The sequence below is a fragment of the Cydia splendana genome, chromosome 11 (assembly GCF_910591565.1).
Source record: "Cydia splendana chromosome 11, ilCydSple1.2, whole genome shotgun sequence".
In the NCBI taxonomy this organism is placed as follows: Eukaryota; Metazoa; Arthropoda; class Insecta; order Lepidoptera; family Tortricidae; genus Cydia; species Cydia splendana.
In genome coordinates, this window is record NC_085970.1 from 2,411,728 (window position 1) to 2,429,733 (window position 18,006).

An 18,006-nucleotide genomic window follows, 5' to 3' on the forward strand; every position below is an offset into this window, starting at 1 on the left:
GTTCTGGTTGGGGCGCCTCGCAAATATTATAACCGTACATATCGACCGACATCACAAATCCAAGTAGCCTGCTATTATACCAAAGTTACTCTCGTCAAGTCTTTCTTAACTAGAATAATCTTCATTTGGTTTGGTCGCATGCAGTAAATCAGCCAATGGTTTGCTGAAAAATGCCAATACCCGACGCATTACCTTATGGAATATCTGAGGTCATTGAACCTCAATGCCGCTTATCTTCAATAGCAACCGAAATATATTATTGATAAGAAATAGACGATTTATACCATCTTAACCCCAAAATATTATTAGTTTATCCTAACTGTTCCATCATCATCATGCCTCATCATGTAACTTAATCACAAGGTACCTTTTCATTACATACAAATTATTGGTCTTTTTTAAGATTATTATGACGAAGAACTAATTAAATTTGGGGCAGTTTAATGTAAATTAATATTTTCTATTCATAAAAGATAAACTGTAATATGATTGATATTTTGTAGTGATGTATTATTAGATTTATTTCCATAAGGTACCTTTTCGTAAATGTATGGAGCAAATACTGTTATTGTTATGTAAGTTTAAAGTGGCATAAGGGGTTAAATATAGTATTTAGTTGGGGTTTTAGGATTTATTTCATTTGAATGACAGAATTTCTTTCATATGTGCTCAGAAAAATTGATTGTGTGTCACATTAAAAGTAAAAATATTCAATTTTGTGATTTTATATGAAAAAGTCAGAAAATACATTTTCACCTCTAAATCGGTATTGTTTTTTGCTTAAACTGTCTGTCAGTATCGTTTTCTAATAGATAAAATTTAAATCTTGAGAGCTCATTGCAATCAATCGTGAAAATGAAATAAAACTTTATTTTCAAAAGATTGGTTAGTATACACATAAATCAGTCGATATCAAAAGTTTCTATTTGCATTACAGAACAAGTCGCAATATTTTTTTAATCTCAGATATATAAGGTATTATTATTTGTAGTCAACTATGTAACTTACTTCAGGAACATAGTTTTTTAGGCGGCTAAACTTAAAACTTCTCTATCGTAAAGTTGCTAATTTCACAACATTATTTTCAAAAAATCATATCTCTGTAACTACGCAACCTAGAAGGTTGATCTTTTGTGTTATCGATAGCTTATTTATTGTAGATTACTGGGGTATGCATAACTCCATACCCGCCATAAGGTACCTTTGACCGTGGGACGTCACAATTATAATAAATAAATGCGTGGAATAAAATAAATCACTGGAAGTTTTATCTGAAATAATATATTTATTGTGTGTTAATTTAAACCTTTACTCCCAGAGCGCAGAATTAAATATAATGGATATATATAAATTAAACTATAATCTAAGGTAAGTTTAGTTAGTAATATAAGGGTTAAGGGTGACTCACGCTAGACCGGGCCGGGACCGGGCCGGAGCTTCCGGCGCTTCATTTCCTATAGAAAGCTCCACGTGATCACCGATCAGCCGTCATAGTAAATTACATGTCGGACGCCTCGGCCCGGGCACGGCCCGGTCTAGCGTGAGTCATCCTTTACAGCGCTAAGAAAACGACGAACGCCATACGTAAGAACCATTTTTTTTTCATATCTGAGTGTTACATATCCGACATTGATCAGATTAGTGCCCTGTTAATCAAAAGCTTTCAAAAAGGGACTTCCACTTGTATTACAAGTTACAAGTTTTCTATAAACAGGGCACAGGTGTGGTGCAAGCATATGTACTTGCACCACACCTCTACGAACGAATAGTAGAACGTGCTTAAAATTAAATATTTCCGGCATTCCAAACACCTCTCTTCACGTCCCAGCTAGAGGTATTAAAGGATCCAATTGCAACGTACAAAGAGTCATCATCATCACACTCTCACGTCTCGATGCCGTAATTAAATACGCCATCCAAAGCAGGTTAATTAAGAAGAAAATTATCTTCTCAAACACAGGCGGAGGCGTGACGCGGCGGTGCGGTTTATAAGCGACGAGCGGGCGGGAACATTAAAAGTTTTAGGGCTCATTTAGACCGTGCGAGAACGCGCATGAGTCGAGTTTCATTACATTGCGTTATTTGGTCGGTCGGCTGAATTGATGTAGGTAGGCTCAAGGGTCCGAAATGTAACTAAAATCACATGAAAGTTAGCACGTCGTTTAATTGAGCCCTTATTTTTCAATTAAGCCCCATTTTGTCGGAGAAATTGCATGCGATTTTCGTTACATTACATAGCAATAGTTAGCATAGCAATGTATCGAATATTGCATGCAAGTTCTCGCGCCGTGTCAATGGGGCTTCAGGAGCATTACAATGCACTTATGAATATCAAAAACTACCACCGGTTCTTATCTTCACAACATCCTCGAGAAGATATTGGATGGATGAGGATGTTTAACTCTCGGCCGAACGGAAAATAGTGTATGGCGTACCTATTTAAGGCGAGATCCTAGAGTTAGACCAAGAAAAGTCTGCAGAGATTTTGACAGCACACGCAGTGCCAGTGTTTATACGTCATAATTTCATAGAAGACGTCTAAATAACACCTGCACTGCAGTTGCTGTCAAAATCTCTGCAGAGTTTTCTTGGTCTAACTCTATGTGTTTGTTTGTTCGAAATAATTAATGTTCCCAATTTTTTCTAAAGTGGATCCATTTAGCTGCGGTTTTTTGTAAAGGATTTGTACAACCAACGACAGTTTTTAAATTTATAATTGTTATTACCACGTCGGTGGTGAAAAATGTTTACGGTTATTGAGTACAAGTTATAGCCTAAAAGCTAGAGAGACAAGACTGATTGACTAAAGGGGTCCACTGATTAACAGTCCGCCGGACGGTATCGGCCTGTCAGTTGTTCGGAACTGTCAAAATTTTGTTCTAACTGACAGGTCGATACCGTCCGACGGACTGTTAATCAGTGGGCCCCTTAAGGTTTTGGACATTAGAGTCTGGCTACTGAAATATTACACAAATGTTTGGCGGGAAATTCAAAAAATCTTGGGCTGGTCACACTTTGTGTAGTAGGAATTATATTTTTGATACTAGAAAATATTTTTGATTTTCTGTGCACACGTAAGGTACCTAAGGATACAAGTATACGTTGACGTGCACTCAAAGTCAGCTCACATAATTTCTACCACTATGTAAAGTACCTACAGTCAACGATAAACACATATGTTAACACTTTCTCACCATATACCATTGTAACAAGGCGAAAAATGTAATGTAGTTTAAATAAGACCTAGCTCGATAATAACGTAATATTAATATCACCAAAAAAATACATCAAAATATTTATAGAGCACCAACCTCCTAATTTGTTTAGGAGTTGTAAACATTGCAGTTTTTCGTTATACAACGCTACACGTCGACTTCGCACATTGTCATAATTATTTAAGAGCTTAAAGAATAGTTTACGAACCTCACTCAGTATAGACATTATTAATATTATTTAAAATAAACCCCTTATAAACCGCAAACAATTTGAATGAATGACATAAATTGACAACTGACTTAAAGCTTTTTTTAAATCATAGACAATTGGTGATACAGCAACGAAATATCTGTCAACAATTTTTGGCTAGCCAGACTCTAATTGATGATCTCTTTTGAATCCTATATCTACTGATCTTATAACTAAAACACGCTGCCGTCAAATTACACGAGATTTTCAATGTGTAGTAGCTTTAAACTTATCTGTTGACACCCCGCTACATCTCTAAACTTGGACAGCATTCTAAATTGAACGACCACTTGGGAGCTAAAATATGGCTCAAATTCCAACAGAGAAATGCCTACTCGCACTGAATTATGGCTAATGAGACGAATATCAAGGATTTATGCTCCTTTTTATTTTTATTTTATTCCCCGATCGCGTGGGAATTCCGGACGGTTTTAATTCCGTGCGTTTTTAATTTGCTCCCGGAAAATATTGGGTAAACTGGCTGTTTGGGGCTGACGGGAACAGATGACTTTGATGGACGCCGTTTTGGGATATTTTTGTAATCAGCGAAAAATATTTACAGTGACTTGGATGTTAATTTACTACAAAATAAGAAATGCGATTTAAAACAGTATTTGAACAATTCAATTATATTATTCCATGTTTCCTTGATGTTTCATTCAAAGTGTCATTCTATGGAACTTGCTAACTATGTAAACAAACGGCCATATTGAAATTGTTTCTGAATGATGAATTTACTAGTGACTTTTGTTTACATAGTTGGGTCAAACAGATCACTGTGTTATGTCTTTCCTGTAGACATACACAAGAGTTAAGGGCTATAAAGGTTAATTTTCTTATTTAACCCTTATCCACGTGAAAAGGTCCTCCTTTTATTTAGAGAACTACTCGTATGATAAAATCATTGCTTACATGCCCACAAGCTGTTAACTATTGCCCACAGGAGAGAAAACTAGCGTGTTATCGCGAACAGCACATTTTTCTCTCCTGTGGGCAATAGTTAACAGCTTGTGGGCATGTAAGCAATGATTTTATCATAGTTCTCTAAATAAAAGGAGGACCTTTTCACGTGGATAAGGGTTAAATAAGAAAATTAACCTTTATAGCCCTTAACTCTTGTGTATGTCTACAGGAAAGACATAACACAGTGATCTGTTTGACCCAGTTGGCAAGTTCCATAGAATGACTTTATATCTCCGTTGACATTTGCTGGGACACTGAACTACCCGAAATTGGTTTATAAACTAAACTAATTTCAGGTAGTTCAGTGTTGTTTTATTTATATCTCCTTTGAAACTTGCTGGGACGTCAGTCTTTCCGTGACCACAGCTGGTGCAACTCAGATGAAACATCGGAATTTAAGGTAAAAACAATGAAATGATATCGCGGTAGACCCATTTATGTAATTAAATATGTGTACAAAACGATCAACGGCTCTAGATAAAGCTATTTTATGTTGTGAATCATATTGACTTAAAAATTTTAGTGACTCCTTTTGATATATTATGTTTTATACCTAAATTTCATAGGAATATTGTACCTAATGACATTCCGTATATTGTTACGATTACGATGAGAGGCTGTTGTGTGCTAGTAGCCTGTGCAGGTTAACACAGGAATAAATGTTCTCATATAGCGTTACAACAAACCGGCTTGCATGACTTGCGTTCTCAGAACAGAATAATGTTTTATACAGGGTGAAACCTAAGTCATAAACATAAATTTTTATTTCTATTGCAGTATTTTAAATTTTATTTTTTTCATTGCAGTGACTCTAAAAACAAACAAACTTTATTGATAATAATTTTAAATCGCAAAAACACCAACCTTATGGTCACCCTATTCGTCAAGACTGTCTGTAGCTTAAAGTACCACTTTTAATTAAACAGGTATTCCGAACGAATAATGGGCCTTCCTCTCGCTTGTGCATATAATTCATTAAGATTGTGTACATACATGCAGTTTATGGTTCATATAACTTTACACAAAGGAATCAACTTTTCCACGCACGTTATCATAAGATTTCTTACATAAGTATAAACTACACTAATTATTTGTAACACCATGAACTTACAACACTTCAACATAAAGCAACATCAACACTTACAAACACTTCCGCTCCCGACACGTTCAAATCTAGAGAACCTACCCCAATTAGGCCAATAGAAAATCACCGATAGCTAGATTACCTGGTGCTTAAACTTCCGTTAATACCCGGGAAACTCCGGGCTGTGCACCGTGCACAGCCGTTTTAGGCGAATCGGCTAAAACTGTTAGCGTCGGGCCACTAAACGAGCTTTAAATCTTAGATCCAAAATTTTAGATCCAGTAATTCGGGAAATAAAAAGGGGGGGGGGGGGGATGGTGGGTCAGACAGATAGACGCACGAGTGATCCTATAAGGGTCCCGTTTTTTCCTTTTGAGGTACGGAACCCTAAAAATGGATATGGCCACAAACGTATTCTCAGCCGACGAATAGTGAAAGTATATGTATCAACTTTTTAAGTAGATCCACAATTAGCAATTTAACATTGCGGTGCTCTAGGTACTCGACTAAATTTTCAACATCCATTTCATTCAAAGCTATAAAGCATAAACTATCTTGCTTAAGTACCCACATAGTTTGCTGAACTATTCCAAACTTCTAACCAGGAAACCTTGGCTTCTTACCACTCAACCCTCGTAAATGGGCCCTATTTCACACGAATTTTCATATAGCAATTTACATCTTAACTTCACACATTTACATTTCAGTCGTATTTTACGCGTCACGTTACTGACACACATTTTTTTTATTATTACATGGACTTCATTTTGTTTGTTTGATTGTTTGACAGGAAAAGGCGATATATAACAGACTACAAGCCCAATTCAGATTGAATAACTTCTTAAGGTTTTGATATGAGATGCGCATCAAACATCACAACGATCGCCAAGGTCATTAGAATCATATAGGTAAACAAACTAAAAGTATATATTATGTAGGTATAGCTAAGATACGCGAGCAGCCGCGATACCTTCATACTCGTACGCGCCACGACCGCCGCGGCCCGGCGCGTTGTTCAATGGCCCTGGTACTTGCTCCGCGCTAAATTCAATTTTTAGGCAGTTTTTTTCTCGATATTGGCTACCGTAGACTCATGAGGCCCTGGTACTTGCTCCGCGCTAAATTCAATTTTTAGACAGTTTTTTTCTCGATATTGGCCACCGTAGACTATGGAGACTAACAAAGCAACGCTAAGTGGTTTTCGTAGTATATGGATGTTGCTATATTAAGGGTGTCACATGCGGGTTTCTGACTTATGATGCTTCCACTATACAACCTAAAATAAATAATTAATTTGAGGTATAGTTTTGTTTCGTCCTCTTGACGGCGGCGAGCTGTGATTGGTCAGTTTCATTATAGATGACTAAAGTTTGGTATACGAAATCTTAATTCTAGAATTACAGTTGACGAGCAGAAAAACCAGTTTATAATTCATGTTAATATTTCATAATCATAATTTTCGAGACAGTCGAAGGCGCTTAGCCTTTCAAAGATTTCGTGTACTCGAGAATTTGGGACGCGTACCGCAGTGAACATGGCCTAGTGGTCAGAGGGTCTACCGCGATCCACGTTCGACTTGTTACCTCTGTCGCTCTTGTAAATTTGGACGTAAGTGTGACAGGGAGGCAACACGTCGAACGTGGCGGTAGGCCCTTACGGCATTAGCCGTCTCGAGTAGTCTCGACTCTTTCAGTTTATAGAGCATAATTAGAATGCGCTAGAACGCAGGAAAGTGTGGCTTACCGCCTTAAGCCCACTTGCACCATTCCACTATCCCGGGGTTAAGCGGTTTAACCGCTTGGTTACCAGTACAATTTGACACTGGGTTAAGCGATTTAACCGCTTAACCCAGTGTCAAATTGTACTGGTAACCATGGTAACTCCAGGTTTAAGCGGTTAACCCCGGGTTGGTGGAATGGTGCAATTGGCGCTTATTCATAAAAATTTACGGGCCTAATTTAGTTAAACTAGCAAAAAGCAGAGCTTTGTAAGGGCTCGCGGAGTGTTTCTACCTAAACGTACCGGACCGCGACTTTGATCCAGTCCGAGGCTTGTTCCATGTTCGATCGAGTGGGTAGGTACGTAATAAGTCCGTTAAGGACGCAGCTATAGTGAGAGCAAGAAAGAAATATACTAACCGGACCCCGGTCGCTGTCCGGTACGCTTGTCTGTTACAGCTTTTACTTTGTCATCATTAATATAATTTAATATTACATCATACACGGTCGCCCAGTAGTTTTTGTAAGGAAGCCAACTGGCTTTCTTACATAATGTTGGGTCAGCGAGCCAATGTCCTTGAATTTATTTATGCGTCTACACCACACAATTGACCGTAAAACTATCCCGTCTGGACACCTACTGGCGGTAATCATGCTGCTCCGCATATAAACGTACGTATAATTTGCTCTCTTAAGTGCTCATCAAGACGAGTGAGATGACCAAAACAGCGTGTGCCTATGTTGCAAAAAACGTGAGTTCCACTAAATACTGCCAGGGTTCAGCTACAGCTCTATCTTGAGTATCTCCCAAGTGCTCAAAAAAGACGAGTCGGATGACCACACAGCGTGTGCCTATGTTTTATAAAACCCGAGCTCCACTAGGTACTGCCAGGGTTCAGCATCAGCTATCTTGGGTACTACTCTACCAAGTGATCATCGTGACGAGTCGGATATCCAAAACAGCGTGTGCCTATGTTGTACTAAACCCGAGCTCCAATAGGTACTGCCAGGGTTCAGCATCAGCTATCTTGGGTACTGCTCTACCAAGTGATCATCATGACGAGTTGGATGTCCAACCCAGCGTGTCTCTATGTTGCACCAAACCTGAGTTCCGCTAGGTACAGCCAGGGTTCAGCATCAGCTTTATCTTGGATACTGCTCTCCCAAGTGCTCATCAAGACGTGTCGAATTACTAAAACAGCGTAGGCCTATGTTGCACCAAACCAGAGTTCCACTAGGTACTGCCAGGGTTCTGGGTCGTTTTGTTGAACTGCACGCCGACGTTGCAATTGGCGTGCAGTTTCCATACAAGTTGCAATCGGGTTGCAGTACGTCTGTATCGGCCCTAAGTGACTGAAGTTTGTATTACCTTATATGCTTATCTTCTTTATTTATAATTTTGGTAGTTCCAAGCAATAGTAACACTAAAACTGTTTCTCGAACTGAAATTACCCGATTTAAGTTTGCTAACACAACATGACTGATCAGTTCATCGGCGTCACAGAACAGAACATACGAGTAAATTGATCTCCGCAGAGAATATACAGCAAGATTCAAGCAAGATTGAATGTGCCAGTATTCTCAGAAACTTAATTGTTAAATTGGGAATCAAACCAAGCGAAGCGAGATGGGTCAGAATCCAAAATTTTAACCCACTTTTGTATTCATCGTTGTTAGCACATAGTACATTAGCACGAATTTTAATTCATAATTTTTCTAACAGATGGCGCTAGTAGTAATACAAAGTGTTATTCCTTCATTTTATTTTTTAGGTTTATAAAATGATATTTTTATGTTTGATAACAGATCTAGACATGAATTTAAATTACTATGTTAAATTTCAAACCTCACAGTGCGATAGTTTTTCCGTAAAGTGTACCACAAGAATGCATAGTTTGTCGAATAGTGATAGGGCTCGCTTCGCTCGCCCTAATTATGTTTTATCCCTTTCTTACAAATACATAAGTCGAAATGACAGATAAAGACAAACGATTATTAGCTAATTGAGGTTTGTAGCGCGTTTATGAATAAGGTAAGTTCTTAAGTTCTTAAATTAGTCCTATTCTGCTTTCGTCACTCATTCTACATTGAAAGCCACCGACGATTGTGACGAATGTAGAATGAGTGACGAAAGCAGAATAGGACTAATTTAAAAACTTGACGAAAAACGAATGGGACGACCCAAGACGATACCATGAATAGGAGGGGGTTAATCGCTAATCTCGTGGCCTCGCTGTGGTCAGCGTATCTGGGCTCCCATTTAATGAGTCGCCGCTATCCTTGGCCGAGGGAGCATACATTACTCTCCATGTTGGTGCAACGACAATAATGCTATAATAGTACATTACTACAGAGGCCGGGACGAAAGGGGTTGCCGGCCGAAGACATATAGACCGGATAGGTCTGAGCGCGGGCAACCCCATTTCCCGCCGAGGTATGTATAGTGCTTTTCTCAAACATGCAATGAAATAAATAAAATAAAAAATCCATGAAACCCAAGTTTTATTTATAGAAAAAACTAAAAGTAAACTACACCCAAAATATAACCAACACGTACCTATATCATTATCACGCGTATGTTTTACACGAGTCGTGTATTTTTACTACCCGTATATTTTCATGTATCTTTAATTTTTCGCCTTGTATCCGTCTGACTGTCATAAGTTTACATAGTCTTTCATGTTGATATCATGTTTCACATACATCGTTGCTTTATGCATGGAGTAAATATATAAGTATAATTTCCAGTGTTGACGAGTTTGTAGTTACATTCATTTAAAATATGCCACAAAACTGTTTCTAATAAACTTTAAGCCATTTTTCTCAGTTTCTCAAATAATAAAATTGCCATAAGCAACCATATACATACTTCGTCTTTGACTTGGCGGCAGAGGCAGCAAGTTATTAAAATCAATTCTGCTTACGCTGCCAATTCCAACACCTACGATTACAATTAATATTATATTATTTCGTCGGAACTCATATTAAAGTCAAAAAATCAACAACGCACCATAAATCCAATAAAACAGAATGAATATTTTTCAACTTTACCTCCATAACAATTTAAAAAATATAACTACGCGTGTTTGAGTAGACCTTTTTACCGCTAACGTTTAGATGAAATATTTTAAATGTTTTTATTTGTGTAGTTAAATTTATAATTAAAAATTATTGAATGTATTATTTATTAAGTTCATGTTGATTTTATACAAATAAAACTGCAAATTATAGCAAACATTGTTTTTTGTTTTTTTTTATAGGCGTAGTGGCAGAGTGTCATTACGAACCATAAAGCAAATACTGCCTCTAGTTTTTTTTAATGGATGAATGCCACGATGCTGTGTCACAAATATCTGTGAAATGAAAATTAAAAAAGAGGACTTTGCCGGCCTAGGCCTGCAAGATGTGTATGAAATTCCATTAACGACCTTTTGTCCTAGCCGCACCTGAAACGTCATACTTCGCAGCCTATTATAAGGAACATAACATTAATATTTCATTGCATGTTTGAGAAAAGCATATTAATGGACGATATCGAATTTAAACTGTTGTGAGACATACTAACATTGAATAATTTTACGGTTTAGACACACTTGTTTTTAGTCACTCTCGCGACATGTTTCGGAGAGCTCTCTCTCTCAAGCACTGACAGTGCGAGCAGCGTTCACGACGGCCGTGTATCGCGTACTGCGGCTCGCCGCGTCGCACGCTGCGCGCGCGCTGAGAAAACAGGTTGGGGGAGGTCTTCCGCTGTCATTGTAGGCGGGCATAGTGGTGTTAGGCCTAGGCTCTCCGAAACATGTCGCGCGAGTGACTAAAAACAAGTGAGTCTAAACCGTAAAATTATTCAAAACTAGTATATCGATATCAATCCGTCCGTCTGATACGATAGTAATAAAAGAGAGAACTGGAATTTAGCATGATATGGTACAAACTATCTCTACAGCTGAGGGCCTACCCCGAACCACGTTCAACGTGCTGCCTCTCTGTCGCACTTGTAAATTCGTACGTAAGTGTGACAGGGAGGCAATACGTCGACGTGGTTCGCGGTAGACCCTCTGATTGTACACTGTCTGTACATTCTCGTATCAATCAAAACCGAAATACGAAAATAATCTGAAAAACCGGCCAAGTGCGAGTCGGACTCGCGCACGAAGGGTTCCGTGCCATTAGGTACGCAAAAAACGGCAAAAAATACGTTTGTTGTAGGGAGCCCTTAAGTATTTATTATATTCTGTTTTTAGTATTTGTTGTTATAGCGGCAACGAAAATACATCATCTGAAAATGTCAACTGCCTAGCTATCACGGTTCAAGAGGTACAGCCTGGTGACAGACAGACGGACGGACAGATGGACAGCGGAGTTTTAGTAATAGGGTCCCGTTTTTACCCTTTGGGTACAGAACCCTAAAAATCAGGAAATAAAGTAGTAGTAGTAGTAGTAGTAAAATACTTTATTGTACAAAAAGAAACATAAAACATGAAAGAACACAAATTATTAGTACAAAGGCGAACTTATCCCTTTCAGGGATCTCTTCCATAAAATCTTTGACGAAGTCGTGTGAAGCTTGTTCCACATAGTCGATGCCGCTCGTTAAAACGTGCTAAAAGGAAAACCTCATTTACCTGCAGATCTAGATAGCCTCAGTACCTAAACTTTTTTTTTTTTGTCGATGTGGGAATGCCATTACGCATCGTCCCCCTTATTTATGGGGGGTATGTGGGACTCTCACCTCCCAGCTCTTTTCAATTGTGAAAAGAGGGGAGGAGCCTACCCACTAAACCCACACCGGCGTTTCCCGCAATATGCCGTTTGGGGAGGCGTCCTGGGATCGCGAACATTCTACCAGGACGAACTCAGTACCTAAACTAGATGAAGGAGGCATTCTTTGTACAGCAAACTGGGAGTTCGTCAGCATCATTAGTTCGTTACGTCCGTGGTTACGGCCTGCCATTGGTGTGGGGGTATAGAAGCAAGCGGCAGCGGGCGGGTAGCGGAGCGGACAGCCAGCTGGTTATATAAAAAAAACCTCATTTACTTGCCGATTTACAGCCTCTGTGATGAAACCCAATGAAGGAGATATTCTTCGTGCAGTAAACTGGGAATGCGTCAGCATTATTACTTCGTAACACGTAATAATGTCTTTGGTAACGCATAATATAATATTGGGTTTTAAGAGTGAATACGATATACGATACGGGGCGAAAAAAATTTTTAAACACAACGGCGAAAGGGCTTTTAGTGACACAATACGTCATTTTACGTGGCATATTACTCGCGCGATAGTAGTAACGCCACAACAGTAACGCTGCTGCTGTAGTCGCAATCTAACTGATATTTGCTACTTAAGTCATCTACGCTTTGTGTCTCTCTATCACTCTTCCATATTAGTGCGACAGCAGCATACCTACTCTCCGCTCCTCTTATCAATGTATCCTAAGGTTTACCAGCTAATGGAGTCTGCCGGTCTGAGATACGCGGACTCCAAGTATCGGCAAAGCAGCCATTCATTGTGACTCTACTATTATGAAACCTAACTTATCCGCTCCTTTTATCAATGTATCCTAAGGTTTACCAGCTAATGGAGCCTGCCGGTCTGAGATACGCGGACTCCAAGTATCGGCAAAGCAGCCATTCATTGTGACTCTACTATTATGAAACCTAACTTATCCGCTCCTTTTATCAATGTATCCTAAGGTTTACCAGCTAATGGAGTCTGCCGGTCTGAGATACGCGGACTCCAAGTATCGGCAAAGCAGCCATTCATTGTGACTCTACTATTATGAAACCTAACTTATCCGCTCCTTTTATCAATGTATCCTAAGGTTTATCAGCTAATGGAGCCTGCCGGTCTGAGTTACGCGGACTCCAAGTATCGGCAAAGCAGCCATTCATTGTGATTCTACTGTTATGAAACCTAACTTGTCCGGTCCTCTTATCAATGTATCCTATGGTTTACCAGCTAATGGAGCCTGCCGGTCTGAGATACGCGGACTTCAAGTATCGGCAAAGCAGCCATTCATTGTGACTCTACTATTATGAAACCTAACTTCGCTCCTCTTATCAATGTATCCTGAGGTTTACCAGCTAATGGAGCCTGCCGGTCTGAGATACGCGGACTCCAAGTATCGGCAAAGCAGCCATTCATTGTGACTCTACTATTATGAAACCTAACTTATCCGCTCTTCTGATCAATGTATCCTGAGGTTTACCAGCTAATGGAGCCTGCCGGCCTGAGATACGCGGACTCCAAGTATCGGCAAAGCAGCCATTCATTGTGACTCTACTGTTTCCTACGCAGCTTTAAGCACTGGTGCCATTCCGAGCGTTGGCGAGTTGAATGCTCGGCTGCATCAAACGAAAAACTAGTATGCTATTTTTTTCCAAACTTCTGTTTTTTACTAGTTTTGGAAACAAATTGTCAAGATGTGTCAATACTGTCAATGCATTTTGATCCTGTATTTTAATTTTAACAATATGAATATTTGTCAGGTATTCTAAAATCACAATTTTAAGTTTGGCTTAAAATTGTGATTATAAAATACAAATATAATCACACTCAAACAACCAAGGTAAAATCCAGCAACTCGACGCTATACTTATTTTCATCTTGATTTGACTGCAATAAACAGAAAAGTCCGAATTACTTGACTGTAACTTTTCAAGTGAGTGCGGTGCACATCAATATGAGTTTTAAAACCCTTCTAAAAAAAAATCTGGTAATACCATTTTATTACGTGTAAACTACGCGGTTTTTTTAGCACAAAAATAAAAAGTTATATCTTGGTCATCTTAAGGATTTGAATCTCTCTCAGCATTGAGAATACTGCCTGTGGTAAGTGCGACGCGTTCATTTTGCCCCCTAGTTTGAGGCGAATTTAGTTGCTACTTATGGAACTTTGCTGCGAATCTGGGATTATGTTGGGAGTCAGGAAATTGCAAAATAACAGAGTTTTACCTACATGAAAATGAGTTTCTGGCTAGTTTTAATGAGATATTTTACTCACTCATATTTACCTTAGCACACGTGGAAAATATTAATATTTGTATCAAGTAGATAAATTTGTGACATAAACATGGGTCAGACACAAAACTGTGTTCGCGTCTTCCCTGTAGATATACCCAAAAGTTAAGGGTTTACTTATTTAACCCTTATTCACATGAAAAGGTACTCCTTTTATTTGGATAAGTATGATAAATTCATTATCTAACCATAACATGCCCAGTTTCAACTCGGGTCTCAATAACATTTATTTATTTGCACACATGGAAAACATAATAACTAGTTATACCATTTTAACAACCATTTCCAAGCTAACTCTACCTCACATCTTTTATCAAGATTGACACCAAAACCTTCTTATAACCAAAGAACTACTTCTAAACCTTGATAAATCATTCAAAACGCCCTGCCCGACTCGCTGTCTCATTAGAAATTACATTTTTATCAAGTCGTTCTTAGTCACAAAAACTGGTCATAAAATGTACGTATCTGAAGATTGGAAGAAGAGAAGAAGACACATAATATAACCTAAGGTCTAACCACCTCAAAATCAATCTCAAAAATAATACCACCAAAATTGACAAGCAAACCCGTTTTCCAACGAACTCTTCCAAACCTTTATAAAACCCTCCAGCTAATACAAGCCACAATCATACCTTTCCTCTTCGCACGTTACTCCTTAAGGAGGCATAAAGGCCCTGCCTGACAGTCGCGCTGTCTCATATATTTTTGCCTAAAGCCTAATAAGCGAGGCCACGGCAAGTTTGCCAGCTTTCTCTAATTAATTTCTACTCCGCCAACCTTGCAGTTTGGGGTTTAAGGTAGAAGAATACGGCGGAATTATTGATTTTAATGAGATCTGTTTATTTTGCTTCATTAAGGTTGTTGGCACGTGAGCTGAAGTCGTATGATCTTGGGGGAGTCGGAGACAAAACAGGCGTATGCTTCGTATCGAGTAAATTTGGACAGTTAAATACTTATTCTCCTTATTCACAACTATGTACCCTTATTGGATGTGTATTGATTATCCAACTATTGACAAGCCATCTAGGGTTCGATTAAGTACATAAGCTACCTATCAAAGGTGTCGTTCCGATGTCAACTGCGGCTGCATTACTGTTGCGGCCTCGTTGTTGCCGCTGCATGCTGTCTGTCAATTTTCTTGTAAAATGAGTGAAGAAATGAATAGGTATCGCGGCATCGGCAGTAACTCGGCAGCAAACGTCACTTATTTTACCAAGGAAATTGACATTAACAACAGACTGAAACTGAAACAAAAAAACTGAAGTGATACGTTTGGATCACTTATGCGTTAGAAATACCTACTTACTTTTATTTCACTTTCTCTCCTTAGACAATGGCTCACCGATCGCGTAATCATCCTTCATGGAAAATTAAGTGTCGTCGGACATTGGACCCGGACTGTTCTAGCGTGGGACATCCTTAAATCCATTCCTTTTCATTTTACCTTCCAGCTATGATCTGTTTAAAACTTGCTCCCGCCTCCGCTTGTGTCTCGGGCCAATTTGCGGCACTTGCTATAAAAGCTAGTGTGACTTCACAAGGCTTTGAATTGGTGGGATTAATTTCACAGCGCAGTTTGCATATTTTTGTGCCAATTAGGCACAGTTTTGATTAAATTAAGATTATATTTTTATAATCTTTATAAATAGAAACATGGTTATCAATTGAACGATTTAAAACAATACAATAAATATTAAAATTTGACGTACCTACAATTAGCGCTACAATATGAAACACCAGAAAAAATATATCGTGTTATATATCAAACGAAAGAGCTCATTGTTAGAATCTCAAATACATATATTATTCTTATAATTTTAAGAAAAATTACCATTTCCCCCCTTTATCTCCGAAACTACTGGGTGTAAAATTTTGAAAAAATACATAATAAGGTTTTTACCTATAAAAATCTAAAAAAAAGTCTAATGGGTAACATCAATAAGATTTAAAAATTAAATTAAAAACATAAAAGTTAGGATAATTGAGGGACTAAGGGTTCGGATAATCGACATCCGGATAATCAAAGTTCTACTGTATATTATTCCTATCGTAAAATCTATCTAGCTAGATAAACTAAAAGACATAAACTATCCTCGGATAAACTTATCACTATGTAGGTCACCTCGTAAATTACCTGAACTGACCTTACGAAATAAACTACAAAATAATTCAGTGCTAACAAGATTTATGCCATTTATGGGCTAAATAATAATGGAGCCAAGTCAGCAAACCGAAAATTAGCACAACTAGCCGCCTAATTCTGCTAATTCCTGCATACATTAGAGAGAGAAATGTTCAGATCACATACCTACTCGTACTGGATGACAAGAAAGAAAGAAAAAAACCACGGGTTGCACTCCGGGAGTGCCGGCAGAAGTGAAAACTCAATGACATTGTAACAGTTTTTCGATCAGGTCACGTGTCCGTCTTACGAAGCGTCTTACGTCTTACGCTGTCGCGAGTTTAACATTTTTTCCCAATCACAAAAAGTGCACAGCGCCGCTAAAGAAGTTTTCACTTCTAAAAACCTTATGAACCAATTTTGCACGTACAACTGGCCTTAAAATGTATAGTTTATGATGGTTCATTATTTTGTAAGTGGGTAGTTCTTGCACAGTGTAGTTTTTCCTCAGTCACCCGTTGACCACGGACGCTGTAAAGGGTTCGAAACGTCGGGATGTACTATGAATTCAATATACTCGATATAATTCGTTTCAAGTTAACAACGAGTCACTTTGCCTCCTAGGGTCTCCTATTTTCGAAGAGTCTTTTCCAAACTATATACAAAATTCAATTTCCAAATTCAAAATCTTTTCAACCCGCCTTCTTGAAATAAGTCCTCACTACGCAATTACAATTCTTAAATTCTGCCTTTTTGTCCCTAAATTGACATACGCCATTCGCTGCAGCCCTATTTGGAAATTCGAAAATATTATTTTACCTTTAGATGACCTTATTAAGTCAAGTTTGGAATCCATTCTCAATATTCAGCTCAGCGACGATTCCTGGACCCAAGCATCCCTACCCATCCGTCATGGTGGGCTAGGGATCAGAAAAATTTCTAGTGTATCCTTGCCAGCTTTTTTGTCTTCAGTCCACAGCTCCGCAAATCTCATAGGTAAAATCCTACGGGGACTTCCCTCAAACTATGAGACTGCGGGCTTGGACGAAGCTAAGAAAGCTTGGTCAAGTGCTTGCCCGAACAAGGATTTCCCACCTCATCCAAATTGTCAAAGGAGCTGGGATGACATCATGTGCCAAATTTCAGTGAATTCCCTCCTAAGCCGTAGTACAGGCCGCGAACGGGCCAGACTACTGGCTTCGGCGTCGAGGGAGTCCGGTGATTGGCTCCGGGCTTATCCTTCACCGAACACCGGAACCTTCCACTCTCCGCATCGCGACCTGTCTTCGGCTTGGAGTCCGCGTCTGTGCTCCACACAGGTGCCCCTGCGGCAGTGAAGTCGATGAATTAGGACACCACGGGCTATCCTGTCAAAAAAGTGCTGGCCGCTTTTCAAGACACGCCGCACTGAATGACATAATCCGGCGGTCTCTTGCATCCGTCAACGTGCCAGCTCTACTGGAGCCAACTGGCATGGCTAGAGACGACGGCAAGAGACCGGACGGTATGTCCCTGGTTCCTTGGAGTTTGGGAAGGGTGCTAGTGTGGGACGCTACCTGCGTTGACACTCTGGCCCCTTCCCACCTCACGGGAACCAGTCACCAAGCAGGTGCGGCGGCTAAAGCGG